Raw genomic sequence first — 21,734 nt, 5'->3', positions numbered from 1 at the left:
TGTCTGATACGATCTACACAGTTCTATACAGAATAAAAAAAGTAAGCTTGGCTATTTGATAGAAATTATTCATGAGCATTTTCAAAAGTCATCCATGCATGCTGGAGACCAAATGCTGATACAATAGCATAACTGTAAGGAGGAGAGCACCGTTCCACTCTTTGGCTACACATGGAAACAAAACATTGTATTCTTCCCTAGGCTATTGGACTATCTTCATGTTGACTAGATGTTAATGGCATACTTACTCAATCGGTTGATTAACTGCGTTATCCATGAGGATTTTGATTCCGGTAATCACACGCAATTTAAAAACCAGCAAGGCAGCATCTCAGTGTCGCTGTAGCCATCGTATGAAAATCCCAGTGTTTCCAAGTCCCCTTAAAACATCAACAAATATATATATATATATATTGTTTCAAGATAGAGAGGTAAAGACAAAGGTTGAAAGAAGAGATGGACGGACTTGTCGCCCACACGCTGGCTCGCTCCGTTATTTTGTCCAAGCGCGTTCAAAATCCACTGAGAGCAGTTCGAATCGATGAGATACGTGCTTGATTGGGTATCCCTTGTTGTAATAATGTACATCAGAAGGAGGGGATGGACTCGTGCTGTGCCTCAGCTGCTCTGAGAGCATGGATCAGCAGCTATTGCCAAACACTTTCTTGGCTGCTAATAGCACTTTTTCCTCTTCTTTGTGTGGCTGATAGTAGCTATTTAAAACAGCAACAGCGAATCAGACGAGTCTTCCTTACTGCAAGATGCCTTCTTCTGTTCAAGTGAGTCAGGCACAAAATCCGAATCATGCGCTCTCCTTGTTTTTGTTGATACAGAATGGAAATAATAATAGGCTAGTGTTTTTTACGGTAAGATCAAAATGATGCACACATCCCCATCCTTCAGATTTGGGACCATCACAGACACTATCAGCTTTTTCTTTAAAATGTTTCCCTCAGGGTAAAGACAAAACTTACAGAGAATGTTCTGTATTATTTAGGGGGGAAAGTGGATAAATTGTCCATCTTTTTCAGATCGTCTTCAAGATAATACAATTGGTCCGCTGTCTGCTGGAAAGGTTATGACTGTGGACGCAAATTATTTTCTCGAAAACCAGAACACGGTAAGTTGTCAAAGGATTTTTTTTTCTTCTGCCAGATGTGTGTCCGTGTCTTTTCCGTGTCGTGGTTTCCCAGTCTCATGCTAGTCAATAGTCAGAAATATCTGACCGGCAGGGGATTCGCTCGATAGGAACAAGATCTCCTCTCCGTTCGCCAGGCTTGTTGGGGGATGAGAAAGAGCAGTCTTTCACTGATTCCGGATGTTTTAGCCTAATCTCGCTGCGTATGCCACTACACCACTGCATGCCGTTAGATCCGCCCAAGCATCTGTCCGTCTAACCATTGGCGCATCCATCAGTGTCACACGCTCTGCACACTCGCACCGACCATGCCCCTCTCAGTAGACACAACAGCCTCCGCATAGCGCCTCTTCATTTCTGACACATTCGCTTTGGTCAACAAGCTGGAGGGTTTGCAGTGGTCTAATGGTCGACATTCTCATTTCCTAATACAAGAAATCAAAAGGGAAATCAATGCAGATTTGATGCAATCGGTAGCTTTTCACTAGCATTGCATTGAGACAGTGGGCGATGTAAAGCTGTGCGCCTCTCTGCCTCTAGTCGTCTGAAGCCTACTGTCAACTCTGGAAAGCCACTGCTACCTGAAATAACCACTATGTTTTTTAATGCAAACTATGGAAACCATATACACATTTTGTCTCAGATGGACTAAAAACATCGTATCCAAAGTTGTATTTGGTTTGTGCGTAAAGACGCGTAAAAGTGGTGCTTTTTGGGAACGCACCAAAAGGCAAAGCGCAATCAAGCGCTTTACTTGAGATAGGCTGACTGATATCTCATAATAGTGCGAGGACTAAATGAGTTTTGAAAGACAACTGGAAAGGATTGTCTTTACATATGTACAGTATTCAATAGGCCTATTATGAAATATACTACTGAGAATGATGCAACATGTTTCCAAGACAATGTTGAAGAATGTGAGCTTTTTCTTTCTTTTTTTAGCATACAATTTTACAGTAGTACATAGCGCATAGCAATTCGATAACTTGACCGTTCTCTTGGCGTTACTTTACTTTCAGTTCAGTATTAGGTTACATTTCTAATCTACTCTTAATCATTCGCTCCCTCTATTGAAAAGAGTGTGCCTATGGCATAAGTAAAGGCTACAATACATGAGCATTATTAAACAAATAAAATAAAAAATGGGATCGTGAAGTAAAATATAAAGATGTCAATTATGCCCATTTTGTGTGTGTGTGTGTGTGTGTGTGTGTGTGTGTGTGTGTGTGTGTGTGTGTGTGTGTGTGTGTGTGTGTGTGTGTGTGTGTGTGTGTGTGTGTGTGTGTGTGTGTGTGTATGTGTGTGTGTGTGTGTGTGTGTGTGTGGCTACGAGTGAGTGACCAGTACAGCATTTCAACTTCAAGATAAACGTCACAAAAACGCTATTGTTTTGAATAATATGATTTATCTTGAACATGTTTCTGCCTCATTCGTTGTATACAATGCCAAATAGAAATTCGTCATATCCCTCATTCTGTTTGCAGATATATGATTCAGGCCAGTATGTTTACAGGTTAGTCCAAACGTGCATGCCATTACAGCTTTGGATAGGTCTACTGAATTAAAAAAGACCGCAATAATTTCCCCACTAAAACAAAAGTTGAAGCTTGTGATTCATACAGTTAGAGTTAGTTTCCATGTTTAGCAGTGTAGCACATGTAAGCCTATATTTAGATTTGCAGGGATGTGACGAGGCTAACTACAACTCCTTTCTTCAGATATGGATTCCTTAAAAAGTTGGAATTATAATGACGTTTATGGTTATTTAACCTTTACTTTATATATATTCAGTAAACCAGAAGTATAGAAGAAGCATGCCAAAAAATGATTGTTCTTACTGATGCTTGTTCTGTTGTTAGGAGTTTGTTAACTTAACTACAACAGTTTTTAATGTTTATTATTATTAGTATTAAAAAAACATGAAAATATATTTTGGAATTACCCTTTATTTGAAAACTAAGACTGCGAGCTTTGCTTGGTAGGCTTCCGTGGGACTTTTGTTTATTTTTTCTAGCCAAGGCCTACTCCTTATCCTTAATATTGCAATAAGTGCACTCATTCTCTCGACAAGTATCTTACAGTAAATCACCGTTTGGTACGTCTCTCTCTCTCTCTCTCTCTCTCTCTCTCTCTCTCTCTCTCTCTCTCTCTCTCTCTCTCTCTCTCTCTCTCTCTCTCTCTCTCTCTCTCTCTCTCTCTCTCTCTCTCTCTCTCTCTCTCTCTCTGTGTGTGTGTGTGTGTGTGTGTGTGTGTGTGGGGGGGGGGGGGGGGGGGGGACAGGACAGAAATGGAAAGAGGGAGAGAGATGGGGAGAGGGCACATATTTAGCGTCTTGCCCTTTTTTGCTCGTTGACATGTAACTTAATCAGCGCCTCTGTTTGTAACCGTGACAATGATTCGAGTGGCCATGGTTTCTGCAGAGGCAAAGGCATTTATATTTCCGTTCAGATACTGTTTTCTACTGTGCAGTTATCAAGGTAAAGTGTATTTGTATGCACATGCACAACAATAATGGGGCTGTTCATTAAGTCAACTTTTGATAACTTTTAGCCTATGTAGGATTCAAATGAAGCTGGTTTTATGCTCATTCTTGTTCATAATAAGTTACAGAAGAAAAAATCGGACAGCTAGAATTATTGGTTTTATAACGCCCACGCATGGCACAGACAGCAAGTTTTTTGCAGACCTTACCTTGTAACATACTTTATAGACAAAAACAAGGGGAAAAAATGTCTGTTTCATTTCCAATGTGTTTAATACATTTTGTCAATTTCCATATGCGCATATGCTAAGTTAAAAGTGTGATACTTTTCTTGAGATACATTTGTGATATTAATTTGTTAACTTTCAACTCCATTTTGTTACTCGGAGCTTGGAGCAACTTCCCCCATAACGCCCCCGTTACTCCAACACCTGTTTTGGATCTTTATAACTATCGTTAGACCTCCCGTCTCCTTTAGGGAGAATAAGACAGAGACTTATCAAAGATTGCATGATGATCAAATCAGTGTTAGAGAAGAATCTGAACCCCACCTGGACCTTTCATATGATTGTGGGTAGCCTATCGCATGTTGCCTCTAATGCCAAGTTTTGTTAATGACTATAAATCAGTTGGCCTAGTCATTTTTCTTTGGTACTATTACAATTTTTACTCTTATTGTGTTGGCTAAACGTGGTGCTATTTTATTCCATACCGATCAAACTTTTTTTTCCTTCGTTTTAGTCAACTCGATTTATACTTGATGGTTGAAGACTTCGGTGGTGCTATAGAATAGGCTAGCCCCCCAAAAATAATTCATCTAAAGTTACTTCTGAGTCCGTCTAATTTACTGTGCTGTATCTACTGTTTGCATAATTCTTTTTGGGGTGGCACGGTGTGTGTATCCACTGGGCGCATCACTTTATCCACACATACCTGGACGTTTACCATTATCATGTAAGCCCGTTGACTATTTTTGTTTCAAAAACACTGAAATTATATACATTTTCATTTGTTTTTGTAATTTTTTATAATCCATCTATCAATCAAGCAAGCAACATGTTAATGTAATTATTAAGCCCTTTTTACATCAGCAGATGTCACAAAGGGCTTATACAGAACCCAGCCTAAAATCCAAAAGAGCAAGCAATGCAACTACATTGATAAAATAGCATATTGTTAATTAATTTTTAATTCCATTCGTTGCACTACATTTGGTAAATATATCTAGCCCACATTGGATATTGGGAATTTCTGTAGGCCCACGATATGTCCATCGACCAAACTAACTTATTTGACCAATGTTCCCTATAAGGGCAGGACAACGTTACCAACATAATACCCGTATGATTATTTACTACATTCACCGCACCAACTGTGTTGTAGGACCTCTAGAGTTTACGCAGCCGAGCAAGTGGCAAATAATTAGCTGGAGCTGTATTTGGAGCACCCGCTTGATGCACACAGCGAGGTGGACCATCACTTTCACAAACTCACCAGAGGCTTACATAAAGCCATTATAACCTGCAGTTTGAGATAACATATTTTATGCGTAAAGGTTTATAATTGCCGCTACTGTGACCGTAGCTCCCCCGGGAATATTTGCAATAGACTCCCGTGGTGGCGACGGAGTCAGCTGCGCCGCACCAGGGTCGGCTAGGTCATATGATAGCAGCGCTGCGGGACCCATGGAGGCGCGCATCACACAGTTGCAAAACCTACTCTTAGTCCTGGGGTCGAGGATGGGCTTGCAGCCATGTGTATACTTTTCTTCCTCCTAAAAAGGGATATTTGGGAAATAAAAGAGAACTGGAGTATGAATAGATAAGAATGGGATTTGTAAATAGTGTTTTTATATATCTCTGAGCCCGTGCACCATCAGGGATTTTATAGTGATCACATTGGCGAAGAGAGTGCGCTCGCCTGATCCATTCAGCTTCACGGCACACTTGTTCCTAGCAGACTGTATAAAATTCGCAAGGAAGGGATTGGCTATAGCCTAATTGAAGAAGAGGGGAAGTATTTGGTGTCTATAATGGAAACAAGAGGCTTCTGGCAAAGGAAATTCTATAGTGTGGAAAGAGGACTTAAGCCTATTAATATTTCTGAGATCAGTAATATAAATATATATATACGGATTTGTATTTATTTATTAAGTTCTACCTCGCCCTCCCCAATGCATCCAGGCTGCATACTCCTCCAGTGAAGTTATCATTATCAAAGTTCATGAATCTACCTTTTTTCTTTAGAAGAAGAGAAGGTGATTGCCAGTGACCATTTTCCATGTTCTGAGGTAAAATATGAAATAACATATGAAATTATTTTTGTCACAATTTATTTAAAAAAACATATTTTTTTCACAGTTTTTCGCAGCTGTTAGCATAATAGGCCAAAGCAACTCAAAAAGTCAGTCAAAGTCATCTCAACAAGACATATCCTGCACTTTGACTCTGAAAACACAGAGATGGAATGTTATAGGTAGTGGATGCAGGTATTTTCTTCTGTCTCCCAGTGTCCTCCGTCTTTTCCATAGCTGGGTGTGCTGTGCGAGCTTGCAGGGTTGAGAGGGCAAGTGCTGACCAGCCCTCTTTCTCTGTCTGTTACTAGGTCACCAAGCCTCCCCCTCCAACCCTCCCAGCCGCTAGCCACCAGGGAGAGGGTAATTTAAGCCCTCCTTGATGTACCCTATTCATCACTGTCCCAGAGACCCGCTTCAAAATTAAAGTCTGATCTACAAAGTTAAACCAAAATGAGATAAAAAAAAAAATTGACAGAGGTCAAAGAGGGTTGGACAAGTCAGAATACAAGGTGGTGTTTTGCTGTGCTTGATTTATGTTTTTGAGGGGAATGGTGAGAAATGAATACATTAATAACCCATTGGATCAAGTGAGCCTGTGTCACAGCCAGACCTAACACTGCTGTTGTTTCAGCAGTTTAGTTGTTGATCCGGTCTGCAATACAGGAAATAGACCTAGGTACCACTGCAATGATATGGAGAGCAGTGTTGCTTAGTATACAATGTTGTTGTGTGAGTATTGTTCCATCAGAGACGTTGCAGTATGCTCTAATTTTATTCAAGCACATCTATTGAGTTGAATGACACGGCAGATAATGCATTGCCTTTTCTCAGCGTAATATGTTGCTGAAACTTTCATGGTTTGTTTTTTGGGTTTGGGTCAATTTTATTCCAATTCAGTAAATTCAGATAGTAAACTGACATTTTCCATTTTTCCTAAACATGTTTCAATGACAAAGATTTGGAATTGGAATTTCAGTTTATTCCAGATTTGACTGAATTTGAATAGAATTGATCCCAGCCCATTAATCAATTTAATGTGTAGGCTAACTTCAAATTAATTTTCACAGGATGAAGATATTGCCGCTTGTTAGTATGTGTTTAAACAAATATGCTTGTTTGAAAATCAAACATAAGAAGTAAAACTATGTCAAGTTTACTGAGTTGTGGGTTTTGGATAAGCCATGTGACATGGAGTACTGCTGTGAGTCAATCCTTCCATATGGTGAGTAAAGACAGAGAGAGCGAGCGAGAGAGTGATAGAGGGAGGGAGGGATGGAGTGAGAAATAGACAGAGGGAGAAGTAGGGAGTGCAATAGGTAGAAAGAAAGACAGAGAGGGAGGGAGAGTGAGGGATGGAGGAAGATAAGGAGAGAGATAGAAAGAGGAGAGGGTGTGTGTGTGTGTGTGTGTGTGTGTGTGTGTGTGTGTGTGTGTGTGTGTGTGTGTGTGCGTGTGTGTGTGTGTATGTGCATGTGTGAGTGCATGCGTGCATGCAGTGTGTCTATGCATGCTTCTATGTATGCAGCATGTGCCTGTGTGTTTTGGTATAGTATGTCTGGGTGGGAGTGTGTGTAGGTCCTGATCCTAGGCAGTGTATGGTAAACAGGAACGCTTTCTGTGGCAGGAGGAATTTCCCCCAGCAGCCCCCTATATCAGTAATAGTGCCGGTAATGAGCTGCAGCTGTCAGTGTGGTTTCCTCTTCTCGTCTGTGATTCATGTTCCAGCTCTGCAAGATCTACAACTGGAACAAATGTTTACCCCCGATGAGAACCAGACAAACAGGGAACCAAGCACAAAAAAAAAAGGGAAGGGAAATACTGGCCATTTTTGTTTTGTTTTCTTAATGCAAGCCACCCCTGACGTGCACACCTTACAGTAAACCCACTTAGAACAGATAAGGATGCAAAATGACAGATCATCTTCTCCAGCGTTTAGGAAGTACCCGCATTTCTCATGTCTCTGTATATTTAGAGTTAAATGGGGTTGACCACTGAATTATCATGTCCTGTCACTAACCCTACGCTGTTATATCCATTTCTCTGATAATGCCACAGATAGAGACACAACATATAGATGTTAATGATGTTAGACTGCTGGAATAAGGCTTTGAGCTGCATGCTAAGGATGTAGGGCGGCAGGTAGCCCAGCGGTTAAGAGCGTTGGACCAGTAACTGAAAGGTTGCTGTTTCGAATCCCTGAGCCGACTAGGTGAAAAATCTGTTGGTGTGCCCTTGAGCAAGGCACTTAACCCTCATTGCTCCTGTAAGTCACTCCAGATAGGAGTGTCTGTTTAAATGTAAAAAATGAAGAAGAGATGAGATCACCTAGTTAAAGCCCACGCTATCAGTCTGCAGTGATGTCACCAGCAGGGAACTGAATCACAGGCCTAGCCAGACACACATGGTCAAGTCATTAGGTGGGTTTTCCTACAGTAAAGTACTGTACAGGCTCTGCTTTCACTGCAGTGTGTGGTCATTGCTAGGCATTGACTTACACCAATACTGACATACTACAGTTTGCCTTTAAACAGACTCCTACTGTAAAAGGACAGATTGTAAGGTTATGCCACCAATGTATTTGTTGGACTTTTTGTGGGTATGTAGTATTATTTATAGAAACAAGAACTGTGGTTGAAGTTCTTTTCTGAATTGGAGTCCATCTATTGTGAAGCCAAATAGGCATCCCAGCTAGCACATAACGTTCTGAAAAGCATATGTTGCTATGAGCTTGGTGAGCGTGTGCCTGTCCTATGGTTATTTTTGCATACTGTAACGGCCGTCATATGAAGTAGACCAAGGCGCAGCGGGTTGAGTGCTCATTTTAACGTTTTGTTTTATTTTAATAAACTTGAACACTTAACAAAAATAACAAAACGAACGACAGCTAAACAGTTTTGCAGGCTAACCCTAGCAGTGCATAAACAACTTCCCACAAATGACAGGTGAAAACAGGGCTACCTAAGTATGACTCCCAATCAGCAACAACAATGTACAGCTGTTCTTGATTGAGAGCCATACCAGGCCAACACAAAGAAATCCACAACAGAGACAGAGCATAGAAATACAAAACATAGAACATAACCAAAAACCCTGGAATACTCTAAACAAACACCCCTCTACATAAACACATATATCAACAAACCCCGAACCACATAAAACAAACACCCCCCTGCCACGTCCTGACCAAACTACAATAACAAATAACCCCTTTACTGGTCAGGACGTGACACATACAACCCTCCCACAACTTTCTGGGAATGGTGCAGGATAGTTGCTTTGCTTTGGAACATTCTCAGCGCATGTTTAGAAAACTTTCAAGGAACAACATTTTCTAGCTTGGTGACAACAGCATGTTTAATTTAACATTCAAAAATAGCCTTCACATTGTGCTTGAGTGCATGCTATCCCAGCTAGCATATTTGGTTCCTTGGAAGTTGTGGGAACATATGTGTTTTGTTTCACATTGGTTGTGGGAATGTAGCCATATGTTTCCTGACCGGTAAAACTGAACGTTGTTTAAAAATCCTGAGAACGGAAGTGAACATTTTGTCTGTTCTGGGAACATTTAGTTTCAGGTTGCAGAGAGTGTTTTTTACATACAGTAGCTGCTGCCCACTCTGCTGCATATGTAGCTTCTGCTCAGTGCTCCCACTGCTCCACTGCAACTTCCCCTTCATTGACATGGAGTGGGAAACGTCATGTTGTACACTAAAGATACGGTCGACATGTTCGAACTATGCATTCAATGCCTCAAGCACGACTTCACGTTGTAGCCTACACAAAAGACATGATGGACATGTTCTTACAAACTTTGTTGTCTGTTGCAACAGTATATTTAGGCAAGCATATCAAACACAAGCAAGACTCATACAGGCAGTCAAAATAGAGGTGTAACAGCTAGGTAGCCTACTCGTGCTGTACTTGCATGATCATTGAGTAGTTCAAACGCTGACAGTTTTTTGCCCAATGCAAAACTCAAGTGGGGAGATACATTATTTTTTGAAGAACTCTGGCTAGTGGCTATGACATGGCAGCGACTATAAAGATTAGCCTACATCATCACACAAAACACTGATTGTTTATGCTCCAATGCAATGTGTAGGGACTGCATCCTGCTTGAGCAACTGCAATACCCGTTACAACAGACAGAGAAGGTTGTATAAACTTCAATGAATATTTTTGGGAATGTTCGTTCAAATCGCTGCAGGGTTTTTTATTTTAGTTGTTCAGAAATATGAGGCAGAGACATAGGCTACATCATCATGGTTCAGAAGAGGGTGAGTAAAGAGGAAAACGTAACGGGAGGTGGAGTGTGTGCAGTAGCTACGTATTATGCGTAAAATAATCTGGATCCTTAGATTTGAGAAAGATGTTCCCGTAGGGGCGGGATGGGGCGAGACGGGGTGAAAACTCCACATTCGTAGCCACAGCCTTTTAAATATACAATATAAACTCAGCAAAAAAGAAACGTCCCCTTTTCAGGACCCTGTCTTTCAAAGATAATTCGTAAAAATCCAAATAACTTCACAGATCTTCATTGTAAAGGGTTTAAACACTGTTTCCCGTGCTTGTTCAATGAACCAAAAAACAATTAATGAACATGCACCTGTGGAACGGTCGTTAAGACACTAACAGCTTACAGACGGTAGGTAATTAAGGTCACAGTTATGAAAACTAAGTCACAAAAGAGGCCTTTCTACTGACTCTGAAAAACACCAAAAGAAAGATTCCCAGGGTCCCTGCTCATCTGCGTGAACGTGCCTTAGGCATGCCGCATGGAGGCATGAGGACTGCAGATGTGGCCAGGGCAATAAATTGCAATGTCCGTACTGTGAGACGCCTAAGACAGCGCTACAGGGAGACATGGCGGACAGCTGATTGTCCTCGCAGTGGCAGACCACGTGTAACAACACCTGCACAGGATCGGTACAGCCGAACGTCACACCTACGGGACAGGTACAGGATGGCAACAACAACTGCCCGAGTTACATCAGGAACGCACAATCCCTCCATCAGTGCTCAGACTGTCCGCAATAGGCTGAGAGAGGCTGGACTGAGGGCTTGTAGGCCTGTTGTAAGGCAGGTCCTCACCAGACATCACCGGCAACAACGTTGCCTATGGGCACAAACCCACCGTTGCTGGACTAGACAGGACTGGCAAAAAGTGCTCTTCACTGACGAGTCACGATTTTGTCTCACCAGGGGTGATGGTTGGATTCGCGTTTATAGTCAAAGGAATGAGCGTTACACCGAGGCCTGTACTCTGGAGCAGTATCGATTTGGAAGTGGAGGGTCCGTCATGGTCTGGGGCGGTGTGTCACAGCATCATCCGACTGAGCTTGCTGTCATTGCAGGCAATCGCAACACTGTGCGTTACAGGGAAGACATCCTCCTCCCTCATGCGGTACCCTTCCTGCAGGTTCATCCTGACATGACCTTCCAGCATGACAATGCCACCAGCCATACTGCTCGTTCTGTGCGTGATTTCCTGCAAGACAGGAATGTCAGTGTTTTGCCATGGCCAGCGAAGAGCCCGGTCTCAATCCCATTGAGCACGTCTGGGACCTGTTGGATTGGAGGGTGAGGGCTAGGGCCTTTCCCCCCAGAAATGTCCGGAAACTTGCAGGTGCCTTGGTGGAAGAGTGGGGTAACATCTCACAGCAAGAACTGGCAAATCTGGTGCAGTCCATGAAGAGGAGATGATGCACTGCAGTACTTAATGCAGCTGGTGGCCATACCAGATACTGACTGTTACTTTTGATTTTGACCCCCCCCCCCTTTGTTCAGGGACACATTATTCAATTTTTGTTAGTCACATGTCTGTGGTACTTGTTCAGTTTGTCTCAGTTGTTGAATCTTGTTATGTTCATACAAATATTTACACATGTTAAGTTTACTGAAAATAAATGCAGTTGACAGTGAGAGGACGTTTCTTTTTTTGCTGAGTTTTGAATGTACTCTGAACGTTACTAATGTTTCCTTGTGGTTTTTATGGAAAGTTTTCTTAAAGTTCTTGGAACAATTTGAGGACATGACTTTAAATAGAACCATGACAAAACTCTGTGCTTAATTTTAGCCGGATTCTGCCAGAACAGGCTCTGGCACCTCTCCGTTTTGGACTGTTTTTTTCATTAACCTATTTGCTCGGATCCGGTACCTCTCGTGGCATGACAAATCATTTTCACTTTTTGCAATGTAAAAATTATAATAAAAGCGATCAAAGTTCATTTGATTTGCCTTTTCCCTAATTCTCCAGCCCCCACTAAAAAACAATATGAAAAATGATTTTTTCAGCCCAGGCCTAATATTCTAAGAGTTGATTTGGGTTGGGTTTATGGTTTGCCCAACATTGTAACCTATGTTTGAGACCAACGCGTAGCCTTGGCTGTGTGAGAAGTGCGTCAGTATCTCTCACATAACTAGAATGAGATTCACATTCTATGATCTCTCTCCCTCTCTGCTCTGATAGACATGAATCTGCAACTCTCATCTCTCCAGCGTTGCACTTCATCATTTATTTTCTTATAGAATCATAGCCGCGCAAAGGGTTCTGAAGGAACTGCAGCACCCCTGATAAATTGAAATACATTTGCCAAAGTTATAGAATTACTGCTGTCTGTTCAGAAATAAATGAAATAATTCAGAATAGCCTACTACCTCATGAGAAGGCCTATCATTTAGCCACATAGGATCAATAGCTTCTTTAAAAAAATAGACTAGCTGTGGTTTGTAGCCCAATAACAAGGAATAGCCTACATCTGGCGCAAATCTGGCAGTGAAAAAACAGCACGCATACAAAACACGTCTTTCGCAATATTTCAAATACAAATGAGGGAAAACACAAGTCGGAAAAGCAAATGGCTCCTGCTGAAAAGAGAAGACTCTGTGCTGTAGGCTCCTAAAATATTTGATCAACTTCCAAATATTGTTTTACGAAAGAGAAAGTTAGATGGACTTTTGGCATGAGCATATCCGCCATCACCAGCTAGTGAGCTGCACATCATTGGGTGAGTCAGTGAAACTGGAAAGCATGTTTAGGACTATGACTTCCTCCTCATATTGTAGCCTACAATATGTGTCTCCACACATCTAGGCATAGGCTACTGATGGATACAAGACAAGGTCGTTTTCATTGATCGCAGATTCTCAGTTTGTCAGTGTCAAAGTTGCCGGTGAGGTAAAAAAATAAATAAAAAAAGGGTGATATTAAAAAAAGATTCTGGCAAAGTCTCAAGTCATGTAGGGGCGGCAGGTAGCCTAGTGGTTAGAGCATTGGGCCAGTAACCGTAAGGTTGTTGGATCGGATCCCTGAGCTGATGAGATAAAAATCTGTTGTTCTACCCCTGAACAAGGCAGTTAACTCCCTGGTAGGCTGTCATTATAAATAAGAATTTGATTTTAACTGACTTGCCTAGTTAAATAAAGGTGAAATAAATAAAATAAAAAGGCTACTAAAAATGTTTCCCAACTTCAGTAAGTGCCTCTACTCTACTGCTCTATTCCACTATGCAAATGTGATGATATGCATGCAATGCTTTATTATAAAGCTTATTTTTTTTCTCATGCGTTCTGTTACCTCAGAACTCTCACGCTCACTTTTTGTTTCCGGCACCTCCCGATTTACAAATTAAGCATCAAGGAAACATGTAGGAAAGGTTATGCAGAAGTACAGAAATTCCCACAGAAGAACTTTGTTTCTTAATGTTCTTTGAACTATTTGACAATGTTCCCAATGTCAAACAAGTTGGAGAACGTTTCTAGAACATTACCAACATTTAAATGAAATGTAACCAATTTTGAACTTTTAGGAAACGTTCTGTTAACTGTAATGAAATACCAAGTTCGTTAAATGTTCCAAAGCCAAGCAACTATCCTGCACCCTTCCCAGAAAGTTGTGTGAAGGTTGTATGCAAAATAACCATCGGATAACCACGCTCTCACAAAGCTCTAAGAAACATGGTTCTCAGAACGTTATGTGCTAGCAAGACAGTGACATTTTTATGCAAGCCATTGTTCAAATGGTGAAGATGGCTTAATCAGATCAGGCTATTGTGTTTGTGTGTGGGGGGGTTTCACTTGTGATTCATTCATAGGAGTCACTTATCTCTCCATCTCAGATCCACTTCCATGTGTTTCCCCCTCAGAGCCTGTGGAACTGTGACTCAGAAGACGATGATGTGCCATGCCGTGCCATGTATCCTCCCTGTTGCATTAATCATGCTTTTTAATTAGTGCGGCCCAGCTTTATTAATTACGACTGATGTCTCGCTGATACAGTCTCCCTCAATCGCCCCGCCCTCCTCATTTCACACACAAACTCAAGTCATCTAGACCTTAACCCTGCCTCAGACTACACTGAGATGTCTCAAGTAAGGGGCTAGAGACACAAAGAGAGAGAGAAAGAACAGAGAACAGATCGAGAGAGGGAAGGAAAGAGAGAGAGAACAGAGAGGGAGGACAGAGAACAGAGGGAGGGAGAGAGAGAACAGAGAGAGAGAGAACAGAGAACAGATAGTAGGCAGGAGAGAGAGAACAGAGAGAGAGAGAACAGAGAGAGAGAGAGAACAGAGAGAGAGAGAACAGAGAGAGAGAGAGAGAGAGAACAGAGAGAGGGAGGGATAGAAAGAGAACATCGATTTAGGAAATTACTGGCCCTGAGGTAGGGAAAGACACATCATTAAAGGGAAATAAGGGGAGGAAGAATGAGGGAGAAGTGAGAGAAGAAAGGAGGGCCATAAACAGAGAGAAAAAGGGAGCAGAAAAAAAAGAAAGTGGTTAGAGCGAGAGAGAGAGAGAGAGAGAGAGAGAGAGAGCATGAAGCAGCCACACACATCCCTTTCATGTTGGCCTCAGAACAAGCTGCCTGCCTGTGGGATGAGCCAGTCCAGTTGTGAGACGCTTTCTCAGACTAAAGGCTGCGGATACAAATCACGAGTTTCGCTCTCGTCACATCAGCCGTGCGAGAGCCACTTCACCGCACCGGTGTTTATCTTGCGCTGACATTCTCTGCGTCGTTATTCCCCCACCACTCCTGAGTAGGATCCTTCTCGCTAAATAGACAGTGAGATGGATGAACTTAATGGCCGAGAGGAGGAGGGGGAGAACAACCCATCTCCCACTGTGACATCCTCGATATCCTCCAACGTTATGAGGGGAACGCTATGACCGGGGCCATTTGATTTCATGCATATAGCCAACCCTCATTTAGCTACAGTGGGGAGTGGAGGGAGGGGAGCAAAATATCCTCAGCCCCTCCTCTCCTCTCCTATCCTTCCTAACCCCTGAAGACTGGAGGCAGACCCATCTGAAGGAAGACTCGGTCCGTGTAGGACACGTTAATGTTAACGTCGTGTGGAGGAATCTGTCTGTGGATCAACCTCCCATCACATGGCATCATGGTGACCGCATGCAGACTGAAACAAACTGTCACAGTTGTGCGTGTGTGCGTAATGCGCGTGTGTGTGTGTGTGATGTGCGTGTGTGGGTCAGCTGTGTGTGTGTCAGCTGTGTGTGTGGGGGTAAACGTGTGCCCCTAGGCTTCCACGGTCTCCTTTACAAGCCGCTGATTAGTCGCCCCTCGGCACAGGAGAGACGCTATCCAAGCTGACACTGTGTACTGGGCTCTTTATGCTTTCTGCCTGTCTGAATTACCGTTGCTACACACAGGCCTACACATCCAAAGAATCTGCTTAAGCCCATCCTACCAAAAGCAGCAAGAGCATAAGGAAGCATCATGACAGAGGTCAAATGTTTAAATGATTTTTATCTTAGCCCCAGGATATGTTAGGTTTTTGTCATTTTCTCAGTGTTTATCTCGCACCCCAAGCGACGTTATTCCATTTCAGTTTTTTGTCGTGAGCGATTATCATGAAAATGGGATTGACGTTTAGGTGTCGCTTCATCACTGACCGGCAGCAGCACCTATAGAAAGGCTCAGACGTTCAGCATCGGTAGGTCGACATGTTTTCTGAAGGGTTTCCTGTTGAAATATCATCTCCCAGTGAGAGGATCAAGTGCTCAGCTTCAGTCTCAGAGCTGACTCACTCCATCTCCTCTTTTGTGGCTATGGGGATTTGGGAAGTGCTATTCCTTTAGCTGTCTACGGATGACCACAGATGCTCTGACCCAAGCCAGCGACTCACAGCTAAATCCACACTTTCAATGATGGGATCACCATCATTATCTGCCAGTGGACAGGTGCACGTGAGCACAGTTCTGATGACCACCATCTCCGAAGGGGAAACACAGGGGTCGTAGGTCAAATGCAGATGCTGGGGATCACTGAGCAGGCTAGGGTCACCCTCTCTTCCCTCATCCTCCCTTTCTCCCACCCTCTGGTGGTGCTCAAGAGAGCGTGGTTAGAAATACACATCATTACCCCCCACATACATCTGAGGTGCCGTCCCTTTCTCTCACCCTCTGTTCCCTTCATCCTCCCTTTCTCTCACCCTCTCTTCCCTCACCCTCCCTTTCTCTCACCCTCTCTTCCCTCACCCTCCCTTTCTCTCACCCTCTGTTCCGCTCATCCTCCCTTTCTCTCACCCTCTGTTCCGCTCATCCTCCCTTTCTCTCACCCTCTCTTCCTGTTACCCTCTATTCCCCTCATCCTCCCTTTCACTCCCCCTCTGTTCCCCTCATCCTCCCTTTCTCTCACCCTCTCTTCCCCTCATCCTCCCTTTCAGTCACCCTGTCTTCACCTCACCTTCTCAGCAGAGCTAGGTGGTGTGAACTGCTGCCCTTTTCTGTAATACACTGGGACCCCCCCCCCCCCCCCCCCCCCACCCCATCTGCTACCAACACATACTCTCAACCTCAAGTGGCTGTGTTTGCTGCAGTGTGTGCGTGCGCGCGTGCGTGCGTGTGTCAGAGAGTGTGTTGACTGGAGCGGGAGGGCCCTCTGACATCTAGCAGAACCTCAGGCCATCTGAAGTGTCACAGCAGAGCCGTGTCCTATTGTTTTGGAGTGCCTTTTCCAACCAAGCGTCTTGTAAAACGTCAGTGAAACCGCGTGTCTCCGGCACAAATGAATGTAATACATAAAACACCCTCGCCTCCGCTTGGGTCGGGGCCAATGTTTTCAGGGGAGAAAAAAGCACTTAGCAGTGAAGTTGCTTTGCGTATTATCTTCTGATGAAGTCGTTACTCAGAAGCGAATAAAAGGAAAGGAGGGGGAAAAGAGTTGTAATTTTAGAGCTTAGCGGAGACGGATTTATCTCAGGTGATGTCTGCATTTCCACTTTCCAAATGTGTCTTGTTGTGCCTTCCACATAACAGGATTTTCATCGTCATTTCAAATGTGTCCCACTCCTACTGTGTTTTTTGTATCAAGAGTTTTTCTCTTATTTAGGATATGACGTGTTTGGTCTATCAGTGAGAAAGTTTGTCGCGTCCATATCATGGCCTGTAACATCCCCTCCAATGTTCAGTTCTAAAGGGCATCATTATATAGAGCTCAGTGTCTCGTATTCATCTGAAGCTGTGATCGCCCTCGTCCACATTCTATATCCATTAAACAGTACACTTTTAACCACCCTCTGGATGGGTTATAGTAGCCTAATGTGTAATTACTATGCTGAGTTGAGTTGAGGGCGTTCCGGCGGTGTGTAAAAACACCAAACTGCTTTCATGGTGCCAATCTTAGCTCCCGCTCCATTGGATCACAAACCTCTCTTAGCTGGTACCATGGTTACCAACATTAAGTGGACGCTATAATCATATCATTAACTCACCATTGTGACCTTTTTGTCTCTATTTGAAAGTAGATGAGATCCGAACAGCCATGAAGATATATGCTGGTGAAAATGCTCTGCTCAGGCCCAAAACGTTTCTCTCCATTTTTTGTTGGAAAACTTTCCCGTCTTTTTGGATTCCACTGTAGAATATGATGCTGTTTCAATTGTTATATTTGACAAGTGCCAACAAAAAAAGGTGTTAAGCCATGTTTGTGCGGATGTATTCACAGCTCTGATGTAAGCTAACACAAGGCTCAGATAGAGGACCGAGGACACAGGTGCCTGGTCCACTCAGGGTATACGCTCAAGTATCATCACAACGATCAGATTTTTCTCTCTCTCTCTTTCTGCAGGGCCAAGGGTCACGGGAGGTCACTGCCTCTCTCTGTGTGCCAGTAACAGACACAGATGGTTAACAACCGGGCACAGCTTCAAAGAGCCAAGGTATGTCCCCAGACACACACACATTCAGGCGCACGCACACACACACACACGCACGCACGCACACACACACACACACACACACACACACACACACACACACACACACACACACACACACACACACACACACACACACACACACACACACACACACACACACACACACACACACACACACACACACACACACAGCCAGCCCACTCTACGTCTCCTCAGCTCTCTGTCTCCCTCTGAGTGAACGCATCACTCTGTGCTAAGTGGAAGTCTCACTCACTTCTCATCCTCTAACGATGTCATCCTTCCCTCCGCAACTCACACATCACACATCAGTTAGTTATTTTGGGTGGGGGGCAGAGGGAGGGGCACTGACAGTGAGGGAGGAAGTACACAGGAAGTACATTAGTTATCAGTCTCTGTCGTCTCCACCTTTTCAGATCCCATCAGTATTAAACTGCTCTGGAAGCAGCCCCTCTCTTTTTCCCTCTTAAAAGTCTTCCGTGCGCCACTTTAAACCAGGCCTCAGATCTAAATGACACTTCGCACTACACATGCATGAAGACAAGTGAATTAAATATTGAAATAAAAGACCGCAAAAAAAAAAGAAAGAAAAAGAGGACAGGAAAAAGAGGAAGAAAGACATTGTTCCTGTGGCAGGTCAAAAGGGATTTATTGGCAAGAGGAGGAGTTTAATAAGGTTCAAAGGAATTAGTCTTTCACTTAAAACATGGTCACATGATCTTGTAAGAGTAGGTAGTCTATGATCAAGCAGAATAATCATCACACTCAGCTAGTCAAAAAGGTACAACGGATTCTAATTTGCAGGACATCAGTGATTTTATAGAGAACAACAAACAAATATTTTCTTAAATTTAATTTTTGTTCATGATTTTTAAGTGGCCGAATTTACGCATCCAATGTGCTGTGTGTCCCTCCAGTGTCTCCGTAACATGTAGGGGATTGAAGGGGGATAAAACAGGAGCAGTGGGGGGTGGGGGGGGGGGTGGGGGAGAGGGAGTTTGTCTGCATGCTTTGCCATAATTCGGGAACCTCATGACCACACTAATTATTTTTCTAGTCAGCCGTGTGTGCAGAACCTGCCTGCTAGTTGTGCAAATTCTTATTTAAGCTGTGTAACTGACGTCCATATGGTTTTCATCATCATAAAGAAACGTTTGAGGGGGGTTATGTTTTTACTAGGCAGGAGCAGAGACTTGTCTGTCAAGCCATGATTTGACTAGCCTTCCGGAGGTTTATGCTCGACAGTGTAACATTCTGAATATTACATATGCAATTGAAATGTGAAGTAGAGTATAACTGTAATGCATTTTTCTTGTTGAATCTAAAAATGACAATAAATGAGCATTCGACATATCGTGTCTAATGTTGTCATTGCAGTTCCTGAATGATTGTGGGTTATAGTATGCAGTGATTTTCTACCTATTATCTTCAGTATGTGTCAACCATATGTGTTCTAACTTGCCTTGGTTCATTCTCTCATCATGAGGTATCTACAATAAAAGGCAATAAACAATGTGCCGAACACATTTATAGTAATCTATGACATACAATAAAGCTTTCATTGTCTTCCACGCCCATCCGACCACACAGAGATACCCATCAGTACCGCAACACACACACACACACACACACAGGCGCACACACACACGCACGCACGCACGTGCACACACACACACACACACACACACACACACACACACACACACACACACACACACACACACACACACACACACACACACACACACACACACACACACACACACACACACCTCATAACATCAGTAGTGACCTAATACAGGCTTGATGTTGTTTTCCTCCCAGCGTGTGCAGGCAGTGGTGGTGAGTGATAATGTTTAGGCAGAAGGAATCATGGGTAGGAACTCCCCTGGAGTGAGAATGAAAGACTGAATCAGTCAGAAAACAGGAAATCAGGCCAGTGACATTAGAGATCAAGGCACATCAACATCTCACCTACAGCATGTTCAATGGCACTTTGCCACGTCTCACTGAAAACGTTCACATTGTGCTCCGAGTGTTTCCACTGCTTAATTGATTGTTAAAATGGGGGGAGGGGGACTTGGTCCACCTTGCGCTCTTTGGCCCCATCAGAGGCATGTTCGGATGTGTAATTTACTAATGAAAACCGTGATGTATTTTTCGCCCAGTAGTTAGCACGGTTTTACTTTAAATAAATGTTTAAATTCCAGCATGGGTTTGTGAATGAATAGAACAATGGAAAAGCAGCAGATTTCTGTCTTGATTGTGCCCAGATGTGTGGTGGGATCTGGAGCTTGTTAAAGTTTGATTACCAGGAATATTCAGCCCAATTCAATAAGTCGAGCTTTTAGAAGGAGAGCATTTCCATGTCACTGTTTCCAGGAGGAAATATTGCATTGCTGACTTATACCTAGTGTATAGACACTGTTACCTGCTACATGAATACAATACTATTGAAACAATACCATACAAATTCATGGATTATTTTAGAAAAATAAAAAATATTCTAACCATGTGCTTCTTCTCTTTTGACTATTTTGTTACAATGACAATCACACGTTGTGTTGCTGTGTGTGTGATTGTGTATATTTACAGCGGCTGGAGATGGAGAGAAAACACCCTCATACACAGCCTCGTCTCGGCTCTCATCTCTGCGCTCACTCCCTCTCTGCACTCGTGTGAGAGATGATCAAATCATTATATGGAAAAATCCAATGTGATCTAAGCAAGAGGCAGAAAGGTCACATGGAGTCAGTAAAATGGATGAAGGCTAATGATTATCTCAACCTTTATCTAATCAATAATCATTTATCCCACAATATTATGGACACTATATCCCATTTTCCATTAACCCAGGCAGGATGACAGAGGCTGTATTGTTTCCTAAGGCAGCTTTATGGCAGGGTATGTCTGAAAGGCAGTTTAAGGTGTGCTCTCAACTGCTCTGAACCTGTTAAGGCACTCTTACGTAGTCTGGACTTAGACGATAATACATTTCTTGAAATATTGAGTGTTTGAAACAATGCAATCGGAATGGTATAGAATAATAATCTAGCAATTTCTAAATGGCCTACAGTTTTAGCTCCATCAAACAGTAAATGTGGGTTTAATGAAATACCATCACATTACAGAAATAGTGGTTATTGGAAAAATAATACATTAGATCATTTGTTAAAGCTGAAAACAAATGTATGTTCTTTGCTTTCTTATTGTCTTATGATCACGAAAACACATATCTTTCTCTATTAGTCTTGGTCTCTAAGGAGATTGTATTTGATTCCATAATGCTGCAGTAATTTGTACTGTTATGGCCCATTTGGAGTGACACCATCCTCTGTGACTGGGAGTGTGTCTCCGGTGTCTGTCTGCTCAGTGATGGCATCTTCGTCCTAACCTTATTGCTTTTAATGACTCCCTCTTTCCTTTCATGAATTCTTTATCGATTCCTTATGACGTTTGGTGAATTCATTTTCAATTACTGCAACAACAAATACACCCCCCCCACACACACACACTAATGTCTGGCTCCACCTATACGTACGAGTGTGTATAAGCGTGTGTGTGTACAACAACGTGGTGTGGTGATATTCATACTTTCCCTTCCACCGTTCTTCTTCTCTCAAT

At 42.8% G+C, this 21,734-nt stretch overlaps 1 protein-coding gene and 1 long non-coding RNA gene across 2 annotated transcripts in view; one reads left to right on the top strand and one right to left on the bottom strand.

Moving 5' to 3' along the window:
* The window catches only part of tshz3b (teashirt zinc finger homeobox 3b), a 36,937-nt gene extending 35,576 nt beyond the window's left edge, over nucleotides 1–1,361 (bottom strand). Inside the window, exon 1 of the mRNA XM_014175571.3 lies at nucleotides 249–1,361. The gene's annotated coding sequence lies outside the window, so the exon portion shown is untranslated. The remainder of the gene's footprint in view (nucleotides 1–248) is intronic.
* Nucleotides 616–19,063, top strand: LOC106587310 (uncharacterized). Its single transcript, XR_006762166.2, has 3 exons — nucleotides 616–779; nucleotides 1,032–1,120; nucleotides 18,002–19,063. It is a non-coding gene; the product is annotated as an uncharacterized LOC106587310 (long non-coding RNA).
* Nucleotides 19,064–21,734: the final 2,671 nt, after the last annotated feature.

Source organism: Salmo salar, chromosome 26 (genome assembly GCF_965601325.2).
Source record: "Salmo salar chromosome 26, fSalSal1, whole genome shotgun sequence".
NCBI lineage: Eukaryota > Metazoa > Chordata > Actinopteri > Salmoniformes > Salmonidae > Salmo > Salmo salar.
This window is presented reverse-complemented; position numbering and strand designations above follow the sequence as displayed.